General features: G+C 39.4%; 1 pseudogene; it reads right to left on the reverse strand.

The window, feature by feature from the left end:
• Nucleotides 1-5,807: 5,807 nt before the first annotated feature.
• LOC136159319 (prostaglandin F synthase 1-like) lies at nt 5,808-19,245 on the reverse strand (annotated as a pseudogene).
• Between the last annotated feature and the right edge of the window lie 212 nt (nt 19,246-19,457).

Consider the following 19,457-nt stretch of genomic DNA (forward strand, 5'->3'; position numbering starts at 1 on the left):
AAGAATGGAAACAATTGTTCCACAAACATCACACCAAGCACTCTGGTGTATTCTCTCCCCACCCTCTAGTTGTCACCTCTGTTTCTCTTCTGTTTCTCTTTGACTCCAGTTTTCTACACAGTGCATCCCAAACCAAAGTAACTGTGTGGATAGGATGATGGTAAGCTCCAGGTGACAGTGGCCCAGGTGCTTTGACCACATCCCCTGGTTCCTGCTTCTATTCCCTCCCCTCCACATCTCAGAACCACCACCTGTTAGTCTTCATCTTTGTATTCTTACACTTACCGGATCTCAGATTTTGAGTGAACTCGAAGCCCAGTCACAGTCACAGAATAAATGTGATCAGATCAAAACAGGAATAAAGTGTTACATCAATAAGCATCATTATTATAGAAGGAGTTGATAATAATGTATAAGAAATGCTCAGATTCTCAAATAAGCATTCAAGGAGCTGTTCTCAGGTAACGTTCATTTCTACATGTACTGGGTATTCATCCAATCCATCTTCAATGAGAACAGTCTTCATGTCCTGAAGCAAGTACATCTATTGTTCTTGATCTGATAACTAGAAAAGTCTTCTCACTATAGTGTTCATGATTGCCACCCACAAATTCAGATGTGTAAGAAGAAAACAGAGCTGTTTGTGATTCTTGGAATTGATTTTATTTGGGCTGTTGTGAAATTGGTCTTTCTCAGAAAAGGCAGCTGAAGAATATACTGTATTCTATATAAAGAACCAAGATTAGGGTTGCCCTGATCATCCGGGACTAGCTCTGAAACCATGTTCGAGCTTCTGTGTCCTTGTCCTTTGAAGTAAAATGCTGCCTCAAGAGTTAATGATTGGGAAATGTAAAGATGTAGAAACAAAGAATAACTGTAGGACTAGGGAACTGGTAACAGTTTAGACTATAATTCTCCCACACTACAGATTCAGGGAACTCACAGTTTCCTGACAGATACAGACAAAGGCCTGACACACATTCCTAAATTGTTTTTACAGGAAGCAGACCCCCTCTGGATGAAAACTTCTGACCAGAAGAACATACACCCTAGACTTGTATTTGTCCTCACTCAATCCCTAGAAAAGACTTGTCAGTATAAAGAGAAAAGCAAATATTTGCTCACCAAACAGCATACTGCCATGTTATTTAGAAAAAATAAAATGATAGAGCCAGTGGTATTTGTCTCTAGAAAGTGGTCTCTTGTTTAATGAGGCATTTGTGGTGTGAGAGGTGTATTTTGTGTTCTGTACAAACAAAGCTAGATTACACTTGAACTCGACAGAGGCTTGTGCGTGGGGAAGTGCTGGTCAATGATCAGAATGGCATTGCTTTGGAAGGTGGGGGAGAAGCTGGGAGCTGCAAGGGACAAGGGATGGGAAAGCGAGGGAGGATGTAGAGAAGAGAGCAGACACTGTTGTCCTGGGAGGAATTTGGGGGGAAAGAAGCAAAATATTTATGAGGTTTTAATTATGATGCTTGATGAAATGAGTAACCCTGGAATTTTTAGTAAAATCCACTTCCCTCACTAATGTGTCATGGAGTGGGTCCAGACTGAAGAATAAAAGCTATCTCAAATGTCGCCTCAGGATGAGTGAAGAAGCAAGCTGATGCCTTTTTGCTTCACTTATTACTCATATCACTCAGTACCATCATCAAATCCTTAGAGTCCATTACAGAAATGGTCTCAAAGATGACTCAGCAATTTCTTCAGATTCTGAAACTCCTGACTAGGTGCAAAGTGCAGGGGGGTTGTCAACAGAAAATTGATAACTTTGATAGCTGTTTGAGTTCTGAAGCAGAGCATGAAAGAAAGCCCAAGTCAAGAACATTTATCTCAAAATTGGCCGAGTCCCTGCAGAAATGTGTTACCTCCATAACAGGAATGCATTACCTCCAGAGGCAGCTGACTTGCTGTCCCTTAAGTGTGACAGGAGACTCTTCCTGGACTTAGGTTTTCTGTTCTGTGTCCCACTTGTCCGCAGAGATCACTGTTTGCCTTCATGTTTGCTCAGTGAAATCTTTTCTAACCTCTTATTATAGTGCCCAACCCCCCAACTCCAAGCATGGCCTGTTCTCCTCCCTGCTTTCTTTTTCTTCCTTTCACAGTGAAGTTACGAAGAATCTAAGATTTTAACCTGACCTGCAAGCCTACAAATCACCTTGGCTTGGTTTCATGGATGCTTATAGAAGATGGACTCTTTATCACCCACAACAAATGGACCCACAACAAAAGTTGTAGCCAAAATAGGAGTGTCATTTTCCAGCTTTGTTGAGACATAATTGATATATAACATTGTATACGCTTATGGTTTACAACCCCTAACAAATGTCTGTCTAGTCAAAGCCAACAAAGGTCCGTCTAGTCAGAGCTATGGTTTTTCCAGTAGTAATGTATGGATGTGAGAGTTAGACCATAAAGCAGGGTGAGAACCGAATAACTGATGCTTTTGAACTCCAGTGTTGAAGAACATTCTTGAGAGCCCCTTGAACTGCCAGGAGAGGAAATTAGTCAATCCTAAAGGAGATCAGTTCTGAATATTCATTGGAAGGATTGACGCTGAAGGTGAAGTTTCAATACTTTGGCTACCTGATGCAAAGAACTGACTCCTTGATGAAAATACAGCCTTCAGAATGGGAGAAAATAATAGCAAATGAAGCAACAGACAAAGGATTAATCTCAAAAATATACAAGCAACTCCTGCAGCATCCAGAAAAATAAATGACCCAATCAAAAAATGGGCCAAAGAACTAAACAGACATTTCTCCAAAGAAGACATACAGATGGCTAAGACACATGAAAAGATGCTCAACATCACTCATTATCAGAGAAATGCAAATCAAAACCATAATGATGTACCATTACATGCCAGTCAGGATGGCTGCTATCCAAAAGTCTACAAGCAATAAATGCTGGAGAGGGTGTGGAGAAAAGGGAACTCTTTTACACTGTTGGTGGGAATGCAAACTAGTACAGCTATTATGGAGAACAGTGTGGAGATTCCTTAAAAAACTGGAAATAGAACTGCCATATGACCCAGCAATACCACTCCTGGGCATACACACTGAGGAAACCAGAATTGAAAGAATCACATATACCCCAATGTTCATCACAGCACTGTTTATAATAGCCAGGACATGGAGGCATCCTAGATGCCCATCAGCAGACTAATGGATAAGAAAGCTATGGTACATATACAGAATGGAGTATTACTCAGTCATTAAAAAGAATTCATTTGAATCAGTTCTAATGAGATGGATGAAACTGGAGCCCATTATACAGAGTGAAGTAAACCAGAAAGATAAAGACCAATACAGTATACTAATGCATATATATGGAATTTAGAAAGATGGTAAAGATAACCCTATATGCAAGACAGAAAAAGAGACGCAGATATATAGAACAGACTTTTGGATTCTATGGGAGAAGGTGAGGGTGTGATGATCTGAGAGAATAGCATTGAAACATGTATATTTTCAAGTGTGAAACAGATCACCAGTCCAGGTTGGATGCATGAGACAGGTGCTCAGGGCTGGTGCATTGGGATGACCCAGAGGTATGGGGAACACATGTGGATTCATGGCTGATTCATGTCAATGTATGGCAAAAGCCACTACAATATTGTAAAGTAATTAGCATCCAAATAATAAAAGTAAAGGAGAGAAAAAAAAAAGAATTGACTCCTTGGAAAAGACCCTGATGCTGGGAAAGATTGAAGGCAGGAGGAGAGGAGGATGACAGAGGATGAGATGGTTGGATGGCATCACCAACTCAATGGATGTAAGTTTGAGCAGGCTCCGGGAGTTGGTGATGGACAGGGAAGCCTGGAATGCTGCAGTCCATGGGGTCGCAAAGAGTTGGACACGACTGAATGACTGAACTGAACTGAGGTTTTATAATGTGATAATTAGGTGTGCATATATATGGTGTGTTGTGCTAGTTCCTGGGTCCCCATTTCTAAAGTTGAAGTGAACGTTTCAGGTGATACCTGAATACTCAGTGAGTTGAGTGACAGGAGAAAAACCTTGAGTCTAGGGATCCTGGATCAATGACTGTAGGCCCTCAACATTCCTCCTTTTCTCAGGAGGGAGGTGTTTTCTTTACATTACATGGTAGCAAACATGCCCTATATGTCTCTGCAGGGTAAGGCTATTTGTTGTACAGATGAAAAGTTGTGTGGGATGAAGGGTAGTTAGTGCCTGATAGATGTACAGAAAAGTGAGAGAGTGTGAGAATTATCTCAACAGGCACTTACTAATTTCTAACAGCTAAATACTCCTGATTTCATTCATAGTCTCACCCTCCACTAGATTATCGACTCAAGAATGTAATTTGTTGTCCATTTTATTGATAAAACAGTCTTACTAAAAATATTCAATAAACTTGTGCTGAATAAATCAATGAATGAATGGCTAAACATATAATAAATAATCAAAGCGTTTAGCATAAAAAAGAATGTATAATACATATATATGTGTATATATATTCACATCTGAATCATTTTGCGGTGCAGCAGAAATTAACACAACATTGTAAACCAACTATATCTCAATAAAAATGTTTTAAATAAAGAACTAACAGTTTTTAAAAATTAAATAAATTGAAAAGATGCACTGCTTTATAACATGTGTGCATACTCAGTCATTAAATCCTGTTCAACTTTTTGCCACCCCGCGGACTGTAGCCCATCATGATCTGTCCCTGGAATTTCCTAGGCAAAAATACTGGACTGAATTTGCATTTCCTTCTTCAGGGACTCTTCCCTATCCAGAGATCAAACCTGTGTCTCCTTCACTGACAGGTGGATTCTTTACCACTGAGTCACCTGAGAAACATTATAAAAAGCTAAATATAATACTGTAACTTTTTAGTTTATTTTCTATTGAAGTATAGTTGAATGACAATGTTGTTTCAATTGCTGATGTACACAAAAGTGACTCAGTTATACATATATATACATTCTTTTTCATATTCTTTTCCATTATGGTTTACCATAGATAAATATTGTTTCCCGTGCTATACAGGAGGACTTTCTTGTCAATCCTTTCCATATATAATAACTTGCATCTGCTAACGCCAGCCTCCTAATCCAACCCTCTCCCAACCCCTTGACCCTTGGCAACCATCAGATAACACTTGATAGCTTACAAAAAACTTATGCTAAGTAAAACATAAGTATACAACTTGCATGTTGAAGATAATTTCAAATTATAAACAGAAACACACGTTTGTATAGGGGAGTCATGAAGGTATGAAATAAAATTTATATTTCATGGCAGAAATTTAAATATGAAAAATTCTTCTGTGCCCTTTGCACACCTCTCTCCTCACTGTGGGTTGTGGGTCTGCATTATACATATACCGGACCTCTTCCATCAGTGTGAGGACCTGCTCAACCATAAAGAGTCACATTTCTCCCAGCATCAATAAGATAGCTCCTTAAAAGATAAATTTCTTCTCGATCTTATAAGGGGTCACATAACTCAACACGATGACACTTAGATGTGTATTATGTACACTGTCAGTAATTTGTCTTTTCATGTAGAGCCCTCTGTTTCCAAAACTTTCATCCCTGTGCCTTGACTTTTAGAAGACAGAATAGCTATCAGAGTTTTCTGGGTTATAGTTCTCAAATTTGGCTCAAATACAATGTTCTATTTCTTTCTTAGATTGATTCATTTTCAACAAAGTAAAATGCACCAAATTTATTAAATGGGTTAATCGGGTTATCTTTATTTTCTATCTTTTCCCCTTTATTTTTCAAATTATTTTGTTATCAGGAAGAACTAGTACCCATATTTGAAATCTTGATTAGTTCATAAAAGATTCTTTAAGAAAAACAAACTTTCAAAAGTTCAGACACTTAAACATCTCCACCAAGTATAGAAATGCTCTTCACAGCCCTAGAAGCAAGACGTTCAGGTAGAAGGCATGGTGGACACCTCACACAGTCAATATTCTTCAGAAAATGGATAGTCAGGGTGACCAATAGCCCTGAAAGAGGAGGAGAATTGATTTATTAAATCTGTCTTGTTGTCATAGAGCGCATTACTCTGTTGATGCAGTCAGAATGGGCTCAAACTCGAAATCTACAAAACATTCCCTCCTTCTCCCCCAACAAGCACACACCAGGTGTCTGCTTCATATGCGCACTGCACCAGCATGTCCAGTCCCAACATTCACGTGTAATAATTACTCCACGGTGACTTATATAATATATAATTGCATACAATTTATATGGGAGCACAAGACCTAGGGCTGACTGTGGAGGTCATTTCAGACACAGGTGGAACTTTCAACCTTAAGTGATGAGAATAATCACAGTTAAGGAATACCTTGCTCTTTTCTTATAAACATTCAATGAAAAAATGTTGAGCATACCCAAAATACAGGATGCCTCCACTGAGGAATTACTATTAAACTGAAGAAATACCACATACACCTAAATAATCATACCTATAAATTGTGATTACTATTTTCTTATTTTATATGACAACACATTATTTATTCATTAGTATTACTGCTGTTATCTTTACTTATGGCCTGATTTATCTTTCTAACATGGTCCTTTTCAATTCAATTCATTAAAGAGTGCATTCAGAGCAATTCCATGTGCCAAAAGTTGTGCTCTTGACATAAATCCACAAGGAGGAGTAAGTCTAGACACTCACACCATAGTGAAGGAGAACACAGAACACACTTAAAAGTTTTTGAGAACAGAAAAGTAACTTTCGTTTATCATTATGTCTTTTCTCAGAATCATGGTATACTTGTAAACACATGTATATGTACATATGAATATCTTCTTTAAGAGCAAGAAGGAGAGTTTTGAGATCTTTCATTTGAAACTAAATATTCATTTTATCACTAATTTGTATTTACTTCTCTCTAAAATGTTTTCCAATATCTCTCTGGTTGATTAGCCCTCTTTCTCTTCAATCCTGACATTCTCCTGCAGTAATTAGGCAGCTGGAATCCTAGGTTTGTGACTAAGTGAAAATCAAGGAGGTAGGGGCTCCCCAAGGGATGGACCCCTGTTGGACAAAGGCAGCACTAGATTCAGTCTGGACTCAAGAAAGTAGAGACCTAGACGATCTTACCAGGGTGTGTCCTGCTAAGGACACAGCAGTCACTCTCTGGAGGGTCAGTTAAGCTCATGATCTACTTGCCATTCATTTGGTGACATTACAAGGATGAAGAAATGTGTTGTAACAGGGGGGAAAGGGATCGATTTGGATGAAATGGATGATGTCTTGGTACCAGAAATGCCCATTAGGGAGAAAAACCATCAGACACTAGGAGGAGGGGGTGCAAGCAGGCCCACTGTGACTACTCAGCAATAATGCTTGTTGGCCTTCGTGGGTCCCTCCTCCAAAAAACATCAGCAGTACATTTCCAACTGTGTTAGGATAAACATGTGGACTCCTGGGTGGCTCACTGTTAAAGAATCCACTTGCCAATGCAGGAGATGCTGAAAATGTGGGTTTGATCCCCGAGTTGGGAAGATCTTATCCCCTAGATAAGAAAATGGCAACCCACTCCAGTATTCTTGCTGGGAAATCCCAGGGACAGAGGAGCCTGGAGGGCTAGAGTTCCTGGGCCAAAAGGAGTCAGACACAACTGCCCATACACATACCTTAGGATAAACATGAACGTAATCCAAGATGGATTCTTTATTACACAGTCCTTATTTATCATTGCCTCCTGATTTTACAACGATTTAAAGGTGAAATATTCATGTAGGTGCCTGGAAGAACAGTGGGCTACAGGCACTGTGCTCTCGATGTCTACTAGGTCCGTCAGCTTTGAGAGGAGGTACACCAGGCACGAATTACAGGCACAACGTTGTGAATTCCCACAGCATCAAATCTGGGGATCTTACTTATGGGTTGTCCTGGGCCCCAATCACATTTCTGTTGGTGATAAATGGAGCCGCTCTGGTCTGAGGTCTGCAGGAAGCCCCTGGTTTACTCCTATGCTGGAAATCAGGACATCCTCCCTAAAACTAAGTTTTACAAAAACTTATTCCTCTGCTGAGCTATATGCTATAGAAAACTGTGTATGTCACATATGCAAGTCACTTACTGTTGAAAATCATAGTATCTTATATTACGATATAATGCCATCGATTGCTTTCATATCCTCTGGAATGAGTTCAAAGTCAAGCACCTGGAAGGAAGGAAGAATCACATTAACCTCTCCCGCAAGGAGCTGGCCTCCCCCTGGGGACTGGAGGACTTCCATCTGGATGGAGACAAGAAGAGGGGACAGGGAAGCCATGTCTGTCATCACCTTCCGGGTGAACAAGCCTGGGACCCTCTGCTGAGTTCTCACCTCTCCTTCCTACACCTTCTTTTCTGTCCACCTTAAACAGATTATAGTGCATCAGTCTCTTGTGTTTCTAAGTGAATTATTTGAGACAGAAAATTTAAAAACACATATCTTCTTTCAAAAACAGAGGGGCAGTTGGATAATTCAGACAAAATACCTGCATTTCACCATGCATTAAACTGTTTTTCTTCTTCCCAACACCCCCTAAATATGATATAACTTTGAACTTAATAAGGATTATAAGGAGGATCCCTCCCTCCGAAAACCTACCCAATAATCCCATATCAAACTTATTCATTATCTATGAGTAAATCTAACCAAAAAGGATTATGTAAAGCCTTTAAGGAGATAAGTTATGAAATCTGTTTAAAATATTAAAGCACACCTAATAATTAGAAATTCATCTCATAACCATAGCATGGAAATCTCAATTTTGAAAAGAAATGTTTTCTCCAAAGCATCCTAGTGTTTCAATGCACCATGAACCTAAGACTTAAACATGCATTCTTTCGTGAGAGTTGGGAAAGTGATACTAAATTTACATCAAGGAACAACTACTGAAAAGTAGTAAAGATCTCTTTAAGGAAGGAGAGAAGCAAGACTTATTTTCCACTATAATAAGTACAGAAAATTGAGTAGTTAAATAGAAGAGAGGTCAGAAATGCACTTATGGACACTTGATATATGACAGAATTGACAACGAAAATCTGTAGAAAAATATGGACCTTTAGATTTCCATTTAAATATATATACACACACACACACACACATATATATATATAAAAGTATATATATATATATATATATATATATATATATCCCTTTTCATGTCTTATTAGAAAATCAGTTCCAGCTATATTACAGAATCAAATTTTAAAGGAAACAGTTTTTCAGGGGACAATTTCCCTTCCCCTTGACTTGACCTGAGCTGTAACCTGCCTTGGACAGTGATATCTGTATTGGACTGTGATATTTCCCAGAAGTGGTGAGTCAGTTCTGAGTCCAGACATGAAGAGGGTTTTTCCCCACTCACTGACTGCAGATCATAGCACTGTACTGAGATGAAGACTAGGTTAGCTGACCACAGTCTAGCCAAATATATATGAAAAACTAATGGAAAGGAGTGCAGGCTCCTGTGACAAGAGCCACATCCACCTGCTAAAGCAGAGCTACCGAGCTTCTCTGCACTGAACTGCAAATGCACGAGAGAGCCCAGCCAAGAGGACAACAGCTGGGCTGAGTTCAGGCTGATCGTCAAACTATGGAAACAAGAGAAGCATCACTAATCTCTGCATTAAATCCTGAAACCGGGGGGAGTTTCCTTACGGCTATGGCTAAGAGTACAATAATGGTCTCCTACACACAAATCAAAGGACAACTCAGCAAAAATGGGCACAGCCTTGAATAGGAAATTTGCAACAACAAAAACTCATGGAGATTAAATGTATAAAAATGAAGCTACATTACTATTTAGGGAAATGTAAAATAAAATCATGATAATTTAGAGGTTCAAGATCACTGCTGTAACTTGTGTGTCCCCCAGATTTACATGCTGGAAACGTCATCCCACTGTGATGGTGTTAGAAATGGGCCCTTAAAGAGTGATTAATTACGTTATGACGGTGGGGCCCTCATGAATGAGATTTAAACAATATCATATTTATATAAGAGACTTAGGAGAGCTCTGCTGCCCCCTCCACCAAGTTAAGATACAAGGAGAAGCCTATGACCTGGAGGAGGACCCTCACCTGACCACATGGGCACCCTGATCTCGGATCTCCACCTCTAGAACTGTGAGACTACAAAGTTCAATTGTTTCTATGCCACACAATGTGGTATCTGTTAGAGCAGCCTAAATGATCTATGAAAATCACATAACGCAATTTTGTCAACTGAGAACAAAGAAAATGAGATGTCATTTGCCCAAGGTGATAGAATAAATGGTTGATGTAATGCTGAAACAAAAATCTGTTTTCTGTCCAACCTGAACCCTCTCCAGCCATAACACTTCTCCTGTTGCCACACAACACATTCATGCATTGAGAAGAATAGGTAACTTGTCTTGACTCAAGAGAAATCTTGAGAGACGGACAAAGAATGACCCTCGTGAAGGATATTCCCTAGGAGTCCTCTGCCCACAACCCCACTCATCATCACCTGCCTTAATCCGCTTCTTGTTGAAATTCTTGGCCAGAACCACAACCCCACGTTGCATCTGGTAGCGAAGGGCAGCCAGAGCTGGGGTTTGCTTGTGCTTTTTGGCAATGGCAGAGAGAACCGGGTCCTCCAAGAGAACAGGATTGTTTGAGTTCACCCTGGAAGGAAATTCAGAAATGCTGAGGAGCTGAGACTAAGTACTCAGTTTCTAAGGAGGCTTCTCAAACAGACCAAGTATGTTCACTCTAGATCGATGCCTCTCAAGTGTGGTCCCTGAGCCAGCAGCATCAGCAGCACCTGGGATCTTGCTAGAAATGCAAACTCCATGGCTTAACTGCAGACAAACTGAATCAGAAACTTAACTGTGGCACCTGGCAGCCTGTGTTTACAAAGCTCTCCCAGGCATTTGATGCTTACTTCTGAGACCAGTACTGCCAATCTTGTGGAATTTTTTTTTCTGTTTTTGTTTCTCAGTAGCTGTTTTTCTCTTGTAATCACAGCTCTAAACTAAGTACAAGGGCATGAAAAGAAAATGAGATGGAGAAGACCAAAAATTTTTAAATTTTTGCTGTTCTCAAGTGCTGATAAAAATTGAGCTGTCCAAAATTGAGAACTATTCCTTTCATTGTTGTTTGCATTATGCAATGCTCCTACAAATAAATGTTTACTAAAATGATTCAACTTGTTATTTTTTGATCATCATAGATCTGGGAGGTATTTAATATTATCCTGATTTCAGACATAAGGTAAGGGAAGCTTGAAAATTTTTATTCACTAGTAATGTATTCATTAGCTAATAAATAAGTACATCATGACTTAAGTTTCTGTCTTAGTTCTCAACTATGGAATTATATATAAATTTCTTGCAGACTTGCATTTTAACATTTTACAACAAGATACATGATATGTAGAAATTGGCTGGTTGATGATTGGGAAGACAAAAGAGAAGGGTTTCTCCCATCTCTCTTCTCTACCCCTGCCGAATGAGAGTTATCTCCAGAGGACTGCTACATTATGATAAAAATAGTTCTTCAAAAATTGAGTTTTAGAGAATCTCTTTGTTGTCTTCAGTGATGTTCATACCATTCTGGGATCCCAGAGCAGCATAAGCAACTAGGACAATATCATGTGATTTGCAGAACTCTAACAGTTTGCTCTGGTTGAGGTAAGGGTGATATTCCACTTGTAGAATGGAAGATAGATGAGTGTTAGTTTATATGAAAAGAATATAGTAATATTACAAAGATTAAAAGTTTAAAAAACGCTAAAGAAAAAACTGTGTCACATCAAATTACAACTTAAAACATCAACCTGAAGTCATGATATTTTTTAAAAAAAGAAATTTTATTGCTCTCTGTTGAAAAGATAAAAAGAAAAATAATGACATTCTTGAGAAAAAGCAACTCTAGGAACTAGATCTCGGTTGCTGGACACCACCAGGACACATGCCTAATTCCAGATCTGGTACAGGAAAAGAGCTCTCAGAATCGTGGACATCAGACTGTGCCAGACAGCAAGAAATTGCACAAAGACTTATGGACAAATGACTTAAAGACTAAAGAACTGGTGACATTTGGGTAGACTTGAGCATCAGAAGGAATCATGAGTGAAAACAAGTATAGCACACAGAGTAAATAAAAATCCCTGAAGCCCTAGTGATAAGAGAGGTGGAAAGAACAAAAATATTTACCTCCAGGGCTGATGATTATTACAATAAATCCTTTCTCAGAAACTGACAATTAGTGACAATGAGTTAAGTTTTACCCTGTCTTGTAGGAATAAGTGTGGAGGCTTCCCAGGTGGTGCAAGTTGTAAAGAACCCACCTGCCAATATGAGAGATGCAGGTTTGATCCCTGGGTCAGGAAGATCCCCTGGAGGAGGGCATGGCAACCCACTCTAGTATTCTTGTCTGGAGAGTCCCGTGGGCAGAGGAGCCTGGCAGGCTACAGTCCACAGGGTCACAAAAAGCCAGACATGACTGAGCACATGCACATGCATTCTAATTAAAGTCACAAAACAACAAGAAATACAGTGTATCTGTCAAAAGCTTGTCTAGATATTTTGGTAACAGAATGCTTCGGTGGTCATTCTAGGTGAAAAGACCTTGAGAAACGTGGCTCAGTGTGACATGGGAACCAGATAAGATATAGATCAACAAAGTGTTATAGATCTTTATTTATTAAATATATAATACATAATAAATACATAAAATTAAATATATTTATATTCCCTGTTGTAATCTTAACTCTTCTAATAATTGATATATGTATATTTCTTGAATTTTATAAGCTACACTAAGCTTGCAAAGAATTCTCCTATAGGAGATTCTTTATCCTTGACTTCAAGTTGTATGTTAAAGACATTGTACATTAGAAATAAGCCCATGTCACCAGGATAAAGATTACATGACATATATATCACATCTCAGTTATATATGTAGATAGATCCAACTTAGAATTAAACATTAGAGAGATGGTCACCAGGGGTTGGGAGGAAGGAGGAATCCAGATTTGTTAATCATGCGTGTGAAGTCTCAACTATACAAGATGAATAAATTCTAGATCTGCTGTACACCACTGTCTGTATAGTAAACAACACTGTATTGTACTGAATGCTTAAATATTTTTTGAGGTTAGATCTCATGTTTTGTCACCACAATAAAGTAAAAATAGAGCCAAAAAAGGAAGAGTGCAGAAACAGACATAGACAAGATGTGCTTAACCAGTTCATTTTATGATGGACATTGATGGGAGAACCAGTCCAAGACTGAGTAAATGATAAGATGTGCTCTAAGATAAACAAATATTCCTGAGTGAATATCTACAGATAGTATCACCATAAGCCTTTAACTTCATCCATCTGACTTGACAGACCTTCATCACCTCCAGCAAACTTTTCTGTACCGTGCTCCATGATGAAGACCAATGGATGTAGAGACACCAAGACTAAGTTTTCAGGCATCCTATGGGCATAGACTCCACACAAACACTTAACACCTATCTCTGCTGATTTTTCCCTTTGTTATTTACTTCTCATTCCGTGTTTTCGTGGTCTTCCATCCTATACACAGTTCCCTCTGAGGCACTTTCCCATCTGATTAGTGATCAGCCTATCAATTCAGGGAAAGAACTCCTTCCTCTCAGTTCTGGAGGGCTAGTCTAACCCCCTTCCCCTCACCTCCATTACCTCCCCTCAAGTCCTACCACAACTTAGCAGGAAGTCCTCCCCATAAGTTCCACCCAGATTTTATCAAAGATACTGTTATGGATTCTATTCACACCATCCAGACAGAGGCTCTGCTCTTTAGAATCCTCTGTCCACAAAGGTCAGATGAACAGGAGGGGAGGACAGACAGACATCAGGCTCCAGTGCAAGGAGGAAGTTCTGAAAAGCAAGAGGGAGAGGACCCGAGCTGCTCACCTGGTTGCAGACGGGCTTGTACTTGAGCCCCGGCTTGTTCAGGATCTTCTCCAGCTACTTGTGGTTGAAGTTGGACACCCCGATGGACTTGACCAGCCCTGCGTCCTTACACTTCTCCAGGGCCTGGGAGGGAGGGGTGGTGAAGAGTCACTTGGAGTGAATGATAGATCAAGAATAAATGTTGGAAAAAATCTGTAAAATTGTCTCATGTCAAGAATTAACATTGATTTTAAGAAAGAAAAAAGAAGAGGGTCATGACACAAGAAGAATTACCATCTTCTCGTTAGAAAAACCCCAGAGAAGACATATCACATGGAAGGAAAGAGATGCATGTCTTCACTGCCCCATATTCTCCTCCACTGTTCTTCTCTGTGAACATTTCAGCAATGGTTCCTCCCCACAACCCCAGCATCCCAGCCCTTAAGTTCCTGAACTGCTGAGTCTGATGGTCCACAGCCCATTCTCACAGGTCGAAGAAATGAAAGAAGTTCCCCCCACCTAGCTCCTCATCTGGGTTTTCTTCTCCCCAGACTCACCTCCCACGTGTGACAGAGATCCACCGAGTCAAATATCAGTTTTCCACTTTCATCTTTTGGAGCAAATTCATTCCCTGGCTGGAATAGAAGCAATCATTGCAGAGCTGTTACCAAATGATTTCTCCACATTTAGCTAGGCTGCCAGGCATGTCTAGACCAGGCACTAAACCTCTATGAGATAGGTAAAACAATATTCGAGATACCAATAATAGAAAAGAGATTTGCAAATGGAGTTATGAGAAATGTCTTCAGGAGGCAGGCTCCCACTAATCTCTTACACCTAATATATGTTTTAATGAATATAATTTTCATATCTTGTAATGGGGACTCTCAGTGACTTACGTGAATTTTTGTCTGCTCCTCATACTTTGCTCTTGAAAATGCCTCTCATTCTGGGAATGGGAGTAAATTACATGGCTTTATTTCCAGATTAAAGATTGCAAACTTGACCTGGGCTAGATAATCAGATTTCCTTTTCCCTCTGATCATCTGATGCACTAGGACAGGCATATGAAACAGCAAGACTTTGTTTAGGTGGATACGGAATGTAGAAGATCCAGACATGCTCTCAAATTTCATGAGTATGAACCTTGAGTTGCCCCAAGGCTATATTTGCCACTAATGGAAAGTGTTCAGTGAAAATAAAGCAAAGCGAGAGTAATGACAGGATAAGAGATTTTTTAAAAGGGTTACATTACTGAAGAGTATTGCAAATCTTTAAATCTATCCATGGCTGGGATGTGCCATCTACATAGTCAAAGAGACTCTTCTGCATAGGATGGCTTGAGTAGATTTCTGTAACTTAAAATCAAGATTCTACGTAATACATTTATTTTGTTGTTGCTGTTGTTTTGTTTTTGGATACAGCCTGCTGGATCTTAGTTACCAGATCTCCTCCCCTCAACTTGACTTGCCTCAGCAGTGAAAGCATGGAATCCTAGCCACTGGACTGCCAGGAAATTCCCATTGCAGTTCTTTATGGCTAAGTACAGTCTATAATCCTCATTGTGAAGTCAGGCAACAGTGTAGGCAATGTCTCTCAAGTCGCTCTAAAGGCTGGGAGGTTTAGACCCACCCAGAGGGAGCACCACCAAATCTGCTCCCCTTGAAAGAGTGAAAGGGTGAACAACTCAGACTGTGCAAGTGTGAGGCAGTGTCATTGCTCATCAATCTGTACTAAACTGTGTTCATGAAATCCCCAAGAGATTCAGAAGTCATAATCAGGGATGTGTGCTAACAATGTCCATTTATATTTTCTCAAGTTTTTGAGCAAAGCATATGAGATTATTATTGAATGCCTTTCTCTGGGAGGCATGTCACAGAATTAAATATTCAAGGAAGCTCAGTAAAAAGTTGATCTGAAATGATTATTTGGGGGAGTCTGCTCTAGTGCAATCATCTCTTCAACCTACTAAGAAAATCTTAAGTCAACCATTATAAGCACTCTGAGGCAAGAAAAAAAAAATTTGATTGAATACAAAAGCAGATTGCTAACCTTCAGGGACACTGGAGAATGAATAACATAGAGATCAACATAGTCCAGTTGAAGATTTTTCAGTAACTTTTCCAAGGCTGGTCAGACAAATTCTGGTCGAAGGGAAGCGCACCAAAGCTGCAGAGGTAAAACAAAAGAAGCTGCGTGAAATGAGTGCTGTAGCTAATTTTGTTTGTCTCATTTCACTTAATAACTAGGCATTTTTTATTGGTTAGAAATGGATGACCACTAAAAAATTGCCCCCTTTCTTCTAGAGTTCAATTTTAAGTCTAACCTACCCATGTAAACTTCATTATTTGAATTTATCATCACTCAACTATTTACAAAAGAATGAAATGAATCAAAATATAATTAACCTTATCAAACAATTACCAAGCCCATCATCTGAATTATGTTTGAAAGATATTCAGAAGACAGTCTAATTTGATCAAATAGTCAATCTTCTCAGAATTAATTAATATTACATAACCTAGGGGAAGGTGCTTTGAACATATTAACATGTGCAGAACTTAATTCTACACACTTTGGCTAGATCTTGTGTAATATACAAAGTGAAGCCCTAATGCTCTCTTACTGATGGAGCTGAGATCTGAGATTCAGAATGTGAAGAAATTTGAGAAAGTCTCCCAGATGATAAGGAAACTATAATCTAATCATACTTCTCTCTCTTTGATTCATTAGCCCATACTAAATCACACTGCTCTGGTAGGTTCAGAGAAGTAAAGTGACTTTAAATTAAAATTAAAATTTGAACACAGGATTGATGAAATAGTTATGATCACTCTCTCTTTTAGGATGGGGAAGAGAAGAGAATCCTAGATTTAAGATGCAAATATGTGCAAAAAAAAGCTGTATCAATAAACAACATTCACCTAACTACTGATCCTATTACCCGTCACCTTCACACAATCACTTGCACATACGGACACACACACACACCACACACAGCACCTTTGAAGTGTAGAATATGTCTTCTCTCTTCACAGTGCCATTTGCAATCTTGCTTTGAATGGCCTGGCCAACCTGCTCCTCATTTTGATACAAATGAGCACTGTCTACATGGTGGAACCTCTATAGCAATTTTGGTGGCCTCCAGAGCTTCACTCTTAGGAATCTACATGAGTAACAAAGGTAGAAGTTGAATATCCACATGATTAAGAGATTGCTAAGGCATGAGACTGATCATCTCAAGAACCAACATTTCCTCATGCATTTGGTTCATTCTGCAAGAGTGTGGTGATAAAACCATGACAGTTTCTCTGAATGTTCCTGGTCAGTGTTTAAATGGACACCCAGGAACCCTTCAACCCCAGGTGACCAGTGGTTGATCTCAGGCATCAGAGGACCCAAGACCACCTCCAGGTTCAGTCATTTGCTGAGACAATCCAAAGGACTCAAAATAAAGTTGTAGTCATGTATACAACTTACACTGTGAGATGTCTGGGGCAAAATCAAGTAAAGTATGAGGGCATGGTAAAAGCATCAAAGGGCTTCTCTTGTGGCTCAGCTGGTAAAGATCTGCCTGCAATGCAGGAGACATAGGTTTGATCCCTGGGTTGGTAAGATCTCCTGGAGAAGGGGAATGCTACCCACTCCAGTATTCTGGCCTAGAGAATTCCATGGACTATACAGTGCATAGGGTCACAAAAAGTCGAATACAATTGAGATACTTACACTTCAATTCACTTTAAAAGCATCAAGAAACCACGTGAAAGCTTTTGAGACCTCTGTCTACAAGTGAAGCCACACAGAATACATCTAAACTATCTATTCAAACTGTAAAAAGTGATGTTCTCATATAATTATCCATTGCAAATGATTACCACAATTAAGGTACCAGAAGATCCATAACCCCGCATACGTTACTTTTCTGTGTGGTGAGAACATTTAAGATTTATGCTCTTAGCAAATCTCAAAAAGAATCTATTATTATTAACTAGAGTCACCATGCTGTATATCTGGTCTCCAGCCTTATGTATCTTATTAGTGAAGGTCTGTACCTTTGACAAACATCTTTCCATTCTTGACAGCCTTGTCCTCAGTTTCTGAGCACTATGTCTCTATGCTTCTATGAGTCAATTTTTTTAGATTCCACCTATAAAAAGATCATGAAATATTTGTTCTCTATTCCTGGCTTATTTCATGTAATGTTCTCCAGGATCATCTGTGTGGTTGCAAATGGTGAGATTAACTTTCCTTTTAAGGCTGACTAATATTGTATTTATGTTTCTATAATTCAGAATCTTTTATTTTCAAGGAGGTAGATGTTAGGTCTAACTTTCCTCTGTTGGGTCTCAGTCCTAGTTTTCCTTAAGATCACCTGTCTTGTGGGATGTACTAAGAAATGAACAAATGAGCTTCAGTAATGACATGGACTCTTCCTTCTCCTCATCACACTTTGCACTACAAGTAAACAAGCCCTGTATTTTGTCTGCAAAATGTCTCTGAATATTGTCTTCTGTTTTAGAAATTAGAAAAGTGAGACTCAAAGTTTCAGGACCAGCCCCTTGTCACAACTACATACTCTAAAGACAAGATGGACAGCAAACTTTCTGGGGTCAGGTCTAGAGATGTGTTCACTAGCACCTCTTATGCCTGAGTAATGCAGACTATAATAAAAAGACCCTGAAAATCCCAAGAATTCAAAGTTGGATGTAAGATAGTAGCTTATCCCCTCAAATGATACTAAAGCTTCCATTAGGAGATGTTTCCAAGCAGGAGCAGAAGTACAAGGCAAAATACAGCTATTGTATCTTTCCTGGCATGGAGCAGGCACTCAACAGTCGAAAAGCAATTATTCCCATTAGTTTTCTGTCACCTCCTCTTCAGGAAATTTTACCCCAAGACTTCTCTGGGTCATGTCTTTTTGGAAAGAGGAAAGAGTTCTGGAATTAATGAAATATACAGAGAAACTTGGCCATTGCAATCTCTCTCAAAGTAAAGTAGCTAACAGTCAGTGTTCTCAACAGCTGAGTCTCACCTCTTCTGCCAAGCTGGGAAAGAGACAGAAACTGGAGGGGAACCCAGAGTAACCTGCAGGTGAGCACAGCCTCAGACCCTGAGGCAGAGTGGAGCCTGGATCTTCTCTCCTGGTTAGTGGAACCATGTGATCTTCCCAGGGTCACACAGGAACTCAGCGCTTGACAACCCAAGTCCCTTTCCACTCATGTCACATCCACTACCATTTATATTATATCTCAACCCCGAACCACTACTCTTACCTCCTCAGGTGCATAGGTTCCAAATCCCAGGACAGGAATGAAATGGCCATCATTAAGCTTCACCTTATGGCTTTTGGGATCCATTGCTTGTTGCTCCTCTGAGTAAGCAGGCTCTGATTTTTTTTCTTCTGTCTTCAGATGTTATAAATAATAGGAAGTTAACACGCCAGCTGCACTGCCCAGTGTTTGCAGATACAATGTAGGAGGAGGAGCATGATTAAACCAATAGCTTTGGAGATAGAAGAAGATTGAAGTCAGTTAACTTGTTTGATTTTTTTTTTAATCAGTATAACCTT

Source organism: Muntiacus reevesi, chromosome 2 (assembly GCF_963930625.1).
Source record: "Muntiacus reevesi chromosome 2, mMunRee1.1, whole genome shotgun sequence".
Taxonomy (NCBI): Eukaryota; Metazoa; Chordata; class Mammalia; order Artiodactyla; family Cervidae; genus Muntiacus; species Muntiacus reevesi.